The sequence below is a fragment of the Somniosus microcephalus genome, chromosome 11 (assembly GCF_052327205.1).
Source record: "Somniosus microcephalus isolate GS21.2 chromosome 11, FLI_Smic_1.0, whole genome shotgun sequence".
NCBI lineage: Eukaryota > Metazoa > Chordata > Chondrichthyes > Squaliformes > Somniosidae > Somniosus > Somniosus microcephalus.
In genome coordinates, this window is record NC_140997.1 from 203407993 (window position 1) to 203420017 (window position 12025).

The 12025-nt window shown below is 41.2% G+C and overlaps 1 protein-coding gene across 5 annotated transcripts in view; it reads left to right on the plus strand.

The window, feature by feature from the left end:
- The window catches only part of iqsec1b (IQ motif and Sec7 domain ArfGEF 1b), a 627464-nt gene that overhangs the window by 576256 nt on the left and 39183 nt on the right, over nt 1–12025 (plus strand). The gene's annotated exons all lie outside the window — the stretch shown is intronic.

Sequence of the window (12025 nt, forward strand, 5' to 3'; positions counted from 1 at the left end):
TTCAATGGTTCCATTTTTACTAAGCTGCAATCATTTTTATCGGTTCCCCATAATTTAGGGTACTGTTGACATAGTACTCCCCGTGCTCCCTTACCTTTCCAATCGGGATCAATCAACTTTTAAAGATCCTATCTGTATCACACTGTCCCCTGGCTCACCATATTTTCGGCATGTTTCATGTTTGTCTGGCCAGATTATAGTATTCTCTTTAGGGTTGATTATTCCTCCTAATTCTCTTGAGGATATCTATGTCCAAAATGGTTCCCTCAGGATTTTTACATACCCATATACATACAGGGACCATTACACCTTTCGTTTCCAATAATTGTTTCACTTTTATATGCTTTAAGGGTTTTCCCTCCTACTTGGATTTTAATACAACTATTTGTTGTTGGGAGGGGGAGATCTGTCTGGGTCATCTCTCGGATCCCACCCCTTTTTCTCCATTTTATTAATCATTTTATCTTTCTTTTCTGCTAAATAGCGACTTATGGACTCTTCTGAACCCCAATCCATTTTGGCCATTATAAAGATCGCTAGCAGGGACTTTCCAGTCTCCGTCTAGTAAGTTGTCTACTCTGTTTTGGCTGTTGGTTAGTAACTCTGACTCACTCGGATCCTATCCGCAGTTTGGGTTACATTTATACAGCTCTACACGACGTACGACACACTCAATTGCACCCTCTGCCAAGTCTGTCTATTTGTTTTGTTCAGATACCAAGTCTTACCAGAGAAAAATGGCAACAATGATTACAGACACGAACTATGGGTGGTAATATAAATGTACTCACCCTTGGTTGCCCATCATTGTTGTCACTCTGGGTGCTTTGGTATCCTGCCGACTACGCCAATTTGTTAGCGGGGACTCCGATTTCCTCCCCCTCAGTCAAGACAGATGATGGCAGATAGGTTCACAATGATCTTTATTCAAGCATATGCAAGGGAAGACTCTCACTTGATGGCTTCAAATGGGACTTTGCCGATCTTTCTCATTTCATTTACTTATATGCATTTGTTATTGCTTATGTAAGCTATTACAAAATATCACGTGCTAGTCACACTATTTGTTAATGCTATCACATTACCCATGTTAGGGGTCTCTATCCATGCGTTGCACTCCTTAGTTCCCTTGTGATTTAATCATTTGCTCGGTGACTATTCTTTTGCACGTATATAATTAGGTTTTGACTTGATTTTCACATTTTATCACATCACCATCATTAACCTCTAGTTCTTTATTGTTTGGTCAATGAGTAGTGTTTACTTGTTAATTACCCTTATAGTATTGAACTTCATTTGCCAATTATATGCCCATTCTGCAAGTTTATTAATGTCCTCCTGTAATTTGTTGCAGTCCTCAGTATTGACCATCTCTCTTTCTTCCCCCCCCCCCCCCCCCCCCTCCAGTTTGGTGTCATCTACAAATTTAGAAATTGTGTTTTTGATTCCGAAGTCTAAATCGTTAATATAAATTGTGAACAGCAGTGGTTCCAGCACTGATCCTTGTGGAACACCACTACCCACCTTCTCTACTGTGAATAGCTACCCTTTACTCCTACTCTTTGCTTTCTGTCCTGAAGCCAGCTAGCAATCCATTCTGCTACTTGTCCCCTGACCCCGCATTCTCTGACTTTGATCATCCGTCTATTATGTGGTACCTTATCGAAGGCCTTTTGAAAATCTAGATAAATTACATCTTCTGCATTACCCTTGTCTATTCTCTGTTACCTCTTCAAAAAATTCAATGTGGTTGGTCAAGCAAGACTTTCCCTTTTGAAATCCACGCTGACTATTCATTACTATGTTTTTGGTTTCTAGATGTTCTTCTATTTTCTCCTTTAGTCGGGATTCCATTTCTAAAGCGGCAATAACCATATTCATAGCAGCCAGCATTGCCGAGTGACTGTCAAGACACGTATCTATATTATCCAGTTCCAAGGACGTCCTCCTTTCCACTCAATGAAAACTGTTCCTTCACTTGTTACGAACAAAATATTCATGTATGGAGTGAAGTCATGAATTATCTCAGGCAGGGGATGTGAGTTGTGTGCCTTCAGAGTTGAGATGCTTGTGCAGTAACTTACTGATTGGCTATATACTGTATTTTGTTTCAGTTGTATCAGTGGTTTATACATTTCCATGTTCTGTGGATCTGAAGTAATTTATGGACCTGATAACACTGGAAAAGACCGTACATGAACAAGTGGACTACAAGCCAACAATTTCCAGCAACACACCCATCCCATGCTTAAGAGGCAATACTATCATTTGTGATTGGGGTGTTTTGGAGAAATAAGAGGCACATACCTACCAGAACAGTCACCCATCCAATCTGCAGTTGTGACATCGTAGTTTTGATCACTAAAACCAGGCAGTAAAAGTTAGATTTTTATTTGCTATATGTAATTTAAAAAATGCTTTGCAAATGTGGACCCATTTTGCCTTCAGAAATGCACTTTTTAATGTAATGAAATTCATACATAAGCCCAGCCACATCAACCCTTCTGCCTCTGTCCTGTGGCGCATTGTATAGGAAGATCAACAACAGCTTGCATTTATATAGCATTTTGTTGTACCACTGTTAGCTTGTGTGACATATCTGATCAGTTTATTACGAGACTATAATCTTATCTTTTCTGTAAATTTGGAATTTCTGGACAGTAGAATACAGACTTTTTTTTAAATGCTCATTTCTGAACACAGAATCCACTGCAAGTTCAGTCAGCTAGCAGGGACCAAATTCACTAATGTATTATTGAGGGCTTTGGCCATTTGGATGATTGTAGGAGAGGACATCTTATTACCAAGTTATTTAACATAACTTGCTGATGATCGCATCAGTGCTTCAGTATGAGAAACATAGAAACATAGAAGATAGGAGCAGGAGTAGGCCATTCGACCCCTCGAGCCTGCTCCGTCATTCAATGCGATCATGGCTGATCATCCAAATTCAGTACCCTGTCCCTGCTTTCTCCCCATATCCCTTGATCCCCTTAGCCTTAAGAAATATATCTAACTCCTTCTTGAATATATTTAATGAATTGGCCTCAACTGTCTTCTGTGGTTGAGAATTCCACAGGTTCACCACTCTCTGGGTGAAGAAATTCCTCATCTCAGTCCTAAATGGCTTACCCCTTATTCTTAGACTCTGACCCCTGGTTCTGGACTCCCCCACCATCGGGAACAGCCTTCCTGCATCTAGTCTGTCTAATCCTGTTAGAATTTTATAAGTTTCAATGAGATCCCCTCTCATTCTTCTAAACTCTAGCGAATATAAGCCTAATCGACCCAATCTCCCTTCATATGTCTGTTATTCACCTGGCTTAATCTGTTTTGAACTACAAGTGAAAAGATTTGTAACAGTTCCAGTGGATGGAGCGCATTTGTCATCCTGTTGTAAGCAATAGGGTGACCTCGGGTGGCACTGCCAAAGTTCTTTCCTTATCAAAATAGCTATTGTATAAGAAAATACCTACCAACTGGTCCAGAATTCAACACACGGGATCCATAACTGTCTAATGAACATGATGGGAGGGAAGTAATGTGATCTGTTTACGTGAAAAAATGGTACAAGCCAGAGCAGACATTGTCATATTGCTAATTTTAATGCAATTTATGTTGCCAATCAAAAATAAGATATAAAATTAAGGCTAAATGACTGATGAGCCGGATAACAAAAACATAACTATTGTAATAAATATTCGAATAAAATTAGGCTCAAGTATTTATATCTCCTTAATACAGTTATTAGGGACTGAGTTTTGTGGAATCCTGTCCAGGACTGTACCTGTGGCTATGGAAACCCAGTACCCTGTAATACTTGATGTTATTCTGTCCTTAGTGATGAGCAAGATTTGTAGTGTTCATAAAATCATACAAATTACAACACAAAAGGAGGTCATTCAGACCATTGAGTCTGTCCTAGTACTAGCTTCTCAAATGAAGCCATCTACTTTAAACCCGTTTTCCTGCCCTTTCCTCATTCTTATACTGTTGCCTTTCAAATACTAACCTAATTTTTTTTAATCAAAAGCTGTTATTGTCCCTGCTTCAAATGCTAACTGACATTCCATGTTCTAATAACTTTCGGGGGGGTGTTAGTCTTTCGTCATAATTATAACCTCTCTTTCCAATTATCATTTAAATTTTCACCGAACCACTTTCATCAATCTAATATCCTTCTTGTACTAGGCTGCTCAGAACTGCCATAATACTCCAACTGTGACCTCGCCAATGTCTTATTTAAATTAAACATACTTTTGTATTCAATGCCCCTATATATAAAATTCAGAATTCCATTTGTCTTTTTTTATGGCCATTTCTACCTGCATTCAGGATATTCAGGAAAGATGGGCAAAAAGGAAAGGGAGGTGGGGTAGCATTACTGGTTAAAGAAGGGATTAACACAATTGTAAAGAAGGATATTAGCTCTGATGATGTGGAATCTGTATGGGTAGAATTGAGAAATACCAAGGGGCAGAAAACGTTAGTGGGAGTGGTATATAGACCTCCAAACAGCAAGGCGGAGGTTGGGGATGGCATTAAAAGGGAAATTAATGAAGCATGCAATAAGGGCACAGCAGTCATCATGGGTGACTTTAATCTACATATAGATTGGGCTAACCAAATTAGTAACAATACTGTGGAGGAGGAATTCCTGGAGTGTTTACGGGATGGTTTCCTGGACCAATATGTCGAGGAACGAACCAGCGATCAGGCCATCTTAGTCTGGGTATTATGTAATGAGAAAGGATTAATTAGCAATCTTGTTGGAAGAGGCCCCTTGGGTCGGAGCGATCATAATATGATCGAATTCTTCATTTAAGATGGAGAATGAAGTAGTTGACTCAGAGACTAGGGTCCTCAATTTAAATAAAGGAAACTACGATAGTCTGAGGCACGAGTTGGGTAGGATTGATTGGGGAATGTCACTCGAAGGGTTGACGGTGGACAGGCAATGGCAAACATTCAAAGACCGCATGGATGAACTACAGGATTTGTTCATCCCAGTTTGGCACAAAAATAAAACAAAAAAGGTGACTCACCCGTGGCTAACAAGGGAAATTAGGGATAGCATAAGATCCAAGGAGAGGACATATAAATTGGCCAGAAAAAGCAATAATCCTGAGGATTGGGAGCAATTTAGGATTCAACAAAGGAGGACAAAGGGATTAATTAAGAAGGGGAAAATACAATATGAGAGTAAGCTTGCAGGGAACATAAAAACTGACTGTAAAAGCTTTTATAGATATGTGAAGAGAAAAAGATTGGTGAAGTCAAGCGTAGGTCCCTTGCAGTCAGAATCAGGGGAATTTATAATGGGGAACAAAGAAATGGCAGACCAACTAAATACATATTTTGGTTCTGTCTTCACAAAGGAGGACACAAATAACCTCCCAGAGATGCCAGGGAACATAGGGTCTGATGAAAGGGAGGAACTGAAAGAAATCAGTGTTTGTTGGGAAATGGTGTTAGGGAAATTGATGGGATTGAAGGCCGATAAATCCCCAGGGCCTGATAATCTACATCCTAGGGTACTTAAGGAAGTGGCCCTAGAAATAGTAGATGCATTGCTAATCATCTTCCAACATTCGATGGAATCTGGAACAGTACCCATGGATTGGAGGGTAGCTAATGTTACCACACTATTCAAAAAAGGTGGTAGAGAGAAAACGGGCAATTACAGACCGGTAAGCCTGAAATCGGTAGTGGGGAAAATGCAAGAGTCCATTATAAAAGATGTAATAGCAGAGCACTTGGAAAACAGTGACAGGATCGGACAAAGTCAACATGGATTCACAAAAGGTAAATCGTGCTTGACTAATCTACTGGAATTTTTTGAGGATGTAACTGGTAAAATAGATAAGGGAGAACCAGTGCATGTGGTGTATCTGGACTTTCAGAAGGCCTTTGATAAGGTCCCGCATAAGAGATTAGCGTGTAAAGTTAAGGCACATGGGATTGGGGGCAAGGTATTGACTTGGATAGAGAACGGGTTGGCAGACAGAAAGCAAAGAGTTGGAATAAACGGGTCCTTTTCCAAGTGGCAGGCAGTGACTAGTGGGGTACCGCAGGGATCGGTCCTTGGACCCCAGCTGTTCACTATATATTAATGATCTAGACAAGGGAACTAGATGTAATATCTCCAAATTTGCAGATGACACAAAGCTGGGTGGGCGTGTGTGCTGTGAGGAAGATGTCGAGAAACTCCAGGATGATTTGGACATGTTGGGTGATTGGGCAGAAACATGGCAGATGCAATAGAACGTGGATAAATGTGAGGTTGTCCACTTTGGTGGCAAAAACAGGAACGCAGATTATTATCTAAATGGCAATAGATTGGGAGAAGGGGAAGTGCAACGAGACCTGGGTGTACTTGTGCACCAGTCGCTGAAGGTAAGCATGCAGGTGCAGCAGGCGGTTAAGAAGGCAAATGGTATGTTGGCCTTCGTAGCGAGAGGGTTCGAGTACAGGAACAAAGATGTCTTGCTGCAGTTGTACAGGGCCTTAGTGAGATCACATCTCGAGTATTGTGTGCCGTTTTGGTCGCCTTATCTGAGGAAGGATGTTCTTGCCATGGAAGGAGTTCAGCGAAGATTCACCAGGCTGATACCTGGGATGGCAGGAATGACGTATGAGGAGAGATTGGGTCGATTGGGCTTGTACTCGCTGGAGTTTAGAAGAATGAGAGGTGATCTCATTGAAACTTATAAAATTCTGACAAGACTGGACAGACTAGATGCAGGAAGGATGTTCCCGATGGTCGGGGAGTCCAGAACCAGGGGACACAGTTTAAGGATAAAGGGTAGGCTATTTAGGACAGAAATGAGGAGGAATTTCTTCACCCAGAGAGTGGTGAACCTGTGGAATTCTCTACCACAAGGCGGTGGAGGCCAGTTCATTAAATATATTCAAGAAGGAGTTGGATATAATTCTTAAGGCTAAAGGGATCAAGGGATATGGGGAGAAGGCAGGGACCGGGTACTGACTTTGGATGATCAGCCATGATCGCATTGAATGGCGGAGCAGGCTCGAGGGGCCGAATGGCCTACTCCTGCTCCTATCTTCTATGTTTCAGTCCAGCTTTTAAAAACCTATGTAGCTGCTTTCCGAGATATCCCTGTTCTGTTAATCCAAGCCACCTTTCTATGCGTGTGGCTATGTTCTTTTTAATAACATTTGTCTTAATGTTCATAAAAGTCTCTTCTAAGGCAAGTTGTTATGTTGCACCTTATCAAGCACCTCTGAAATCCATATGTTCAATATCCACCAATTCTCTTTAACTGTCCTACAATTTCCTGGCTTATCCTTTCCTTACTGATCGATGTAATACGCATGCTTTATGATTCCAGTGAAGTTGATCTACGATAACAGCAAGCAGTTGCTGTACTTTACCCTGTATAAAATGCATTAATGAGAATGGAAATTCGTTTTTAAAAAAAGCTCGAGGAAATTGATTAAATGAAAATCTAGCTTTCAATTAAATTTGTCTTTATTAAGCTCCTCTGCTGACTCAAATGTTTTATCTAGTGTGTATACAGATCATCATGGTCTAGGGTTCAATTCCCACTTATGAATGAGTTAGGTGATCTCAGTTGGGGTGGAACACACAATTGGTTTAGCACTCCTAGTATACGAGAGGAGAAAATTAACCAAGGCTCCAGCTTCTGTTTGTTATTAAGCAACATCTGCTGGAAGTCTATGTCCGATGAGGATAGGATTGAGGTTAGTTCTGATGCCTGCAATTGCTGCCTTATATATAGCGCATCATTGCATCTGAGACATTGGCCTGGATTTTGTGTTGAGAATAACGGTGAGGCTATCGGTGCTTACTGTTATGGAGTAAATCGAAAAGCAACTTCCTGAGTACACACATGCCCTGTTAAATGCGGAAATCAGAAGTTGCAATCCGAGTTATCCTGCTCCTCCACAGGCTACACTATTACAGTACCTTGCTGATGGATTCGGTATTGAAATCCATGTAAGGGCGTGAAGTTGCTGTACTTAACCACTAGTTACCCACTAAACATGCCAGAAAAAGTTAGGGCTGGTGCATTCATGTGTAAGTGAATTTTTAACGCATGATGAGTCATAATTATTGCCAAGCAACCTCTCTGGCACTGAAAATTTAATTTTACAAGTGTGGAGTCTCCTTTCTTCAGAATTTAATTAGTGTTGGAGATTTTTTTTTTTAATTTAAATGTTTTTACTTTTTCTGTCTTTTTTGTATCTCTCTTAATCCCATCTTTCTTTCCCTCTATGTTGCTTTCTGTACATGAATTAAATCTAATTTATACTTCCTGGTTTAGACTCTGCGTGTCTGTGAGGATTCTGATCACTCCCGACCCTCCCAACTACGTTCTACCCACCCCCACCCCACCACGATCTCTACCCCCAACAGCCACTAAACCTACCTATTCTTGGACTGCAGCCTTGTGCTGCAGGATTTCCCCACTTGGCAGGCAGCCAAGCCTGTCAATCAGGCTGGCTTCCAGAATCTCTTTATTTAAAAAAAACATGCACTCTCTGCAGTTAAAGCTCCTTCCCCACTCCCCCACTCTGAAGCACCACCCCAGTGAATATCAGGGCTGCTGTATCTGTCATGCATCTAAAATGGTTGTCAGGATTCACAATATTATAGTCCAAAACCAAGGTATCCAATTAATGGTCTTCAAACTTCAAGTTGTGCATTCCTTTTTCAATGTGCAACACCTCAGGTTTATTTTTGTGCCCACTAATAGGTAACATAGAAACATAGAAGATAGGAGCAGGAGTAGGCCATTCGGCCCCTCGAGCCTGCTCCGCCACCCAATGAGATCATGGCTGATCATCCAAATTCAGTACCCTGTCCCTGCTTTCTCCCCAAATCCCTTGATCCCTTTAGCTTTAAGAAATATATCTAACTCCTTCTTGAATATATTTAATGAATTGGCCTCAACTGCCTTTTGTGGTAGAGAATTCCACAGGTTCACCACTCTCTGGGTGAAGAAATTCCTCCTCATCTCTGTCCTAAATGGCTTACCCCTTATCCTTGGACTGTGACCCCTGGTTCTGGACTTCCCTGCCATCGGGAACATCCTTCCTGCATGATAGTATGGCAAAATTGATAAGTGGGCATATTCTGAAAAGTTATCGTTAATGTGTGCTGTCAATTTAGGAAAAGTACAGCTTTGTCACCAACACTGGCTGTCAGAGTCACCTTGCTGTTGTGGATTGATTCTGCTGTATCTTGCAGTAAAAGTATGCACTATTCTAGACAGTCATTTGGGATACCACAGAAGGATGCTGCCTGCTGTGTGGTAGCCATGCTGGAATTGTACAAAGACACAGGCAGATGAAATATCTGTCTTCCTTTAAGCAAAACTGCTGTTCTGTACTTCTCTGGCACAGCATATTGCTGTTCTGTGGAGCACCCATCATACACCATTCCCATGCTGGGTTTCAGATATCAGCTGTGCTGCCTTTGAGTGGGGTGGAGGTGGTCACTTTCTCATCAGAAGCAAGGAAAGATTGAAGTGTTAATCTCCCTAGGCTGCTGTCGTGGACATTGTAATGGTTGGCTACAAAGCAGCATTGGCAGAGGCCTGCGAGAAGGTCAACTGGGGAAAGTGCATAATAGGTGTAGTCTTGGCGGAATGGAAGGAAGGGGAATAAAGCAATTGAAAATACCAAAGTATGTATTCATCAAAAATAGAAATAAGCATTTGTTTCTTAATCTGTGTAAAGATATTACTGGTACAAGGCACTGGCATTTTTAGCCTGTCAGAAATAATATTCCATTTTGCTTTTGTTCACCTGACAAATGTATGCAGTATACAAAAGGATGATAATTTTCCCCCTCCTTTCTCTCCCACAAAGAGCACATGAGGCAAGGTATGAACATTGTGAATTTAATAGTGATTTCAATGGAATTCAGGCAGTACAAGTTCAGAACTAATTTATCTCTATTATTACAGCTCTAATGTACATGTGTCCGTCCCAGTTATACTCCGGAATGCTGCATTAATGATTCGTGCCTTTCAATCTGCAGAAGCGCATTTATTGAGATGGAAGTGAGTTGTACCTGACAAGACCTGAAATCTTAAACAGTGCACAAAACTGCAATTTTTCACTGCTTCCTTTCGCCCTACTTTCTGATTGTCCTGCCAAGCCTTCTCAATCACTTAATTTCAATCAGAAGGATATAGAATTGTGATACTGAAAGCAGCATAAGTTTAGAACATGGATAAATAGGTGCATGTAGTTTTGTCAGAAGCTGTCTCTACCAATGCAAGGAGCAGCAGCACAGCACTGAAGCAGGGGTCTAGTAATGGCCCAGAAATTCAGGTCGGGGGCTTCCCGCGGGTGCAAGCCCCCGACCTGCACTTACCTACTGTGCCGACTGTTAAGCTGTGGGCCCGCGTGGGATTCCGATCCTGGGCCTCCTCCAACTGCCGGCACGCAGTGCTTGCATATCCCAGGGGCGCAGTTAGTTCGAGGCGTCCCCTGGGATCACGTGGGCCATGGAGAGCCAACGGTAGCAGAGAATGCTTCATTCATAAGTTTGACAGGACCTGTCAAACCTATAAAAGCCCCAAAACATCACTAAATCTTCAACAACAAAAAAATTTAAAAGTAACATTTTTAAAATAAACTATAAATTACATGAAATAACTATTTTAAACAATAATTTAAATTTTTGAAAAAATTAATTACATTTTCTAACTGGGCTAAAAAATAAACTTACCTTTCTTTAAAGTATTTAAAAATAATAAACCTGTGGAAAAAATGTTTTAATTTTAATTAATTCACCACTTACCTTGTAAAAAGCAGGCCTTGCGACTGCTTTTTACATGTCTAACTTCTGGAGACTTGCCCTCCCGGGAAAACCTGCAAAAAAAAAAAAAAAAAAAAACGTAAGTTCGATGCGCACGCGCTGCCTCTCCTGCGCATGCGTTCGACTTCTGAACCCCTTCTTTCAGGGGAATGGAAGTGCCGGTTTCCCGCGCATGCGCAGTGCATGCATGAAACCGGCACTTACGGGTGAGTACCCCATGCGTACTCACCCGTGGAGACCCGAATTTCTGGGCCAATATCTTTAATACTGCATTAAATGAGAAGGAAGGGTGGGACGGAGTGTATTCTGTCCAAAGTACACACTATTGAAATAAAAAAAAGAATACCCCTTGTTAAGATATGGAAATTGTATTACTGTATTTCCCATTAGCACTTTGAGCCGCTCCCATGATTTACAGCATGGGGAGTATCCAGGAAGTAGCCAGGCATACGAATTATACCCTTGGGTGCCAAATCAGCTGTTGCAGTGCAAACTCAAACTCCAGAAGATGATTTGCGGCCTCAAAGGATCTGGCTGAAAGATGCTGCTTTACTTCCTGATGCGCGCTCATTGCCTATCCCAGTTACAATCATACCTGACGCTGCTGCTTTATTCAAAGATCAATTCCATACTGTAGACTGCAATTATGAATTCCAGGTTAAGCAATAGGTTAGGACCGAATCTGCTCCCAAAATACTGACGATGGATAAAGCCAAATGTCACTTACTTTTCCTTTTTATTAAGGTTAGAGATTTACCATTTATGAAATAAATAGGGATTTAAAATTCAAACTCTTCAGGCAGCTTTTAGAAGGAGTAACTACAGTTGTAAGTTTGCTAATATCTCCTTGGAAGGGGGCTTGTGTATTCTGAAGTGGTTATTGATTTCCAGTGTCTTTGAATCAGTCCAGCATCTAAGCTGGCAAAAGTAAGTCAGGTGGGTCCTATCATACACTCTGCCAGTACTAGCTTTTCGTCATCCAGGTGCTTCCAGATTGAGATCCATGTTATTCTAAATGAAGGTGGTGCTGACATTTATTGCCCATCCCTAGTTGCGCTGAGAAGATGTTGTTGGGTCTTCTCCTTGAACTGCTGCACTCCTTTTTATGGTGCTCTCTCAATGGTGTTAGGTGGGGAATTCCAGAATTTTGACCCAATGATGGTGAAACAGTGGTAATATATGTCCAAGTCAGGATGTGTAAATTAGAGG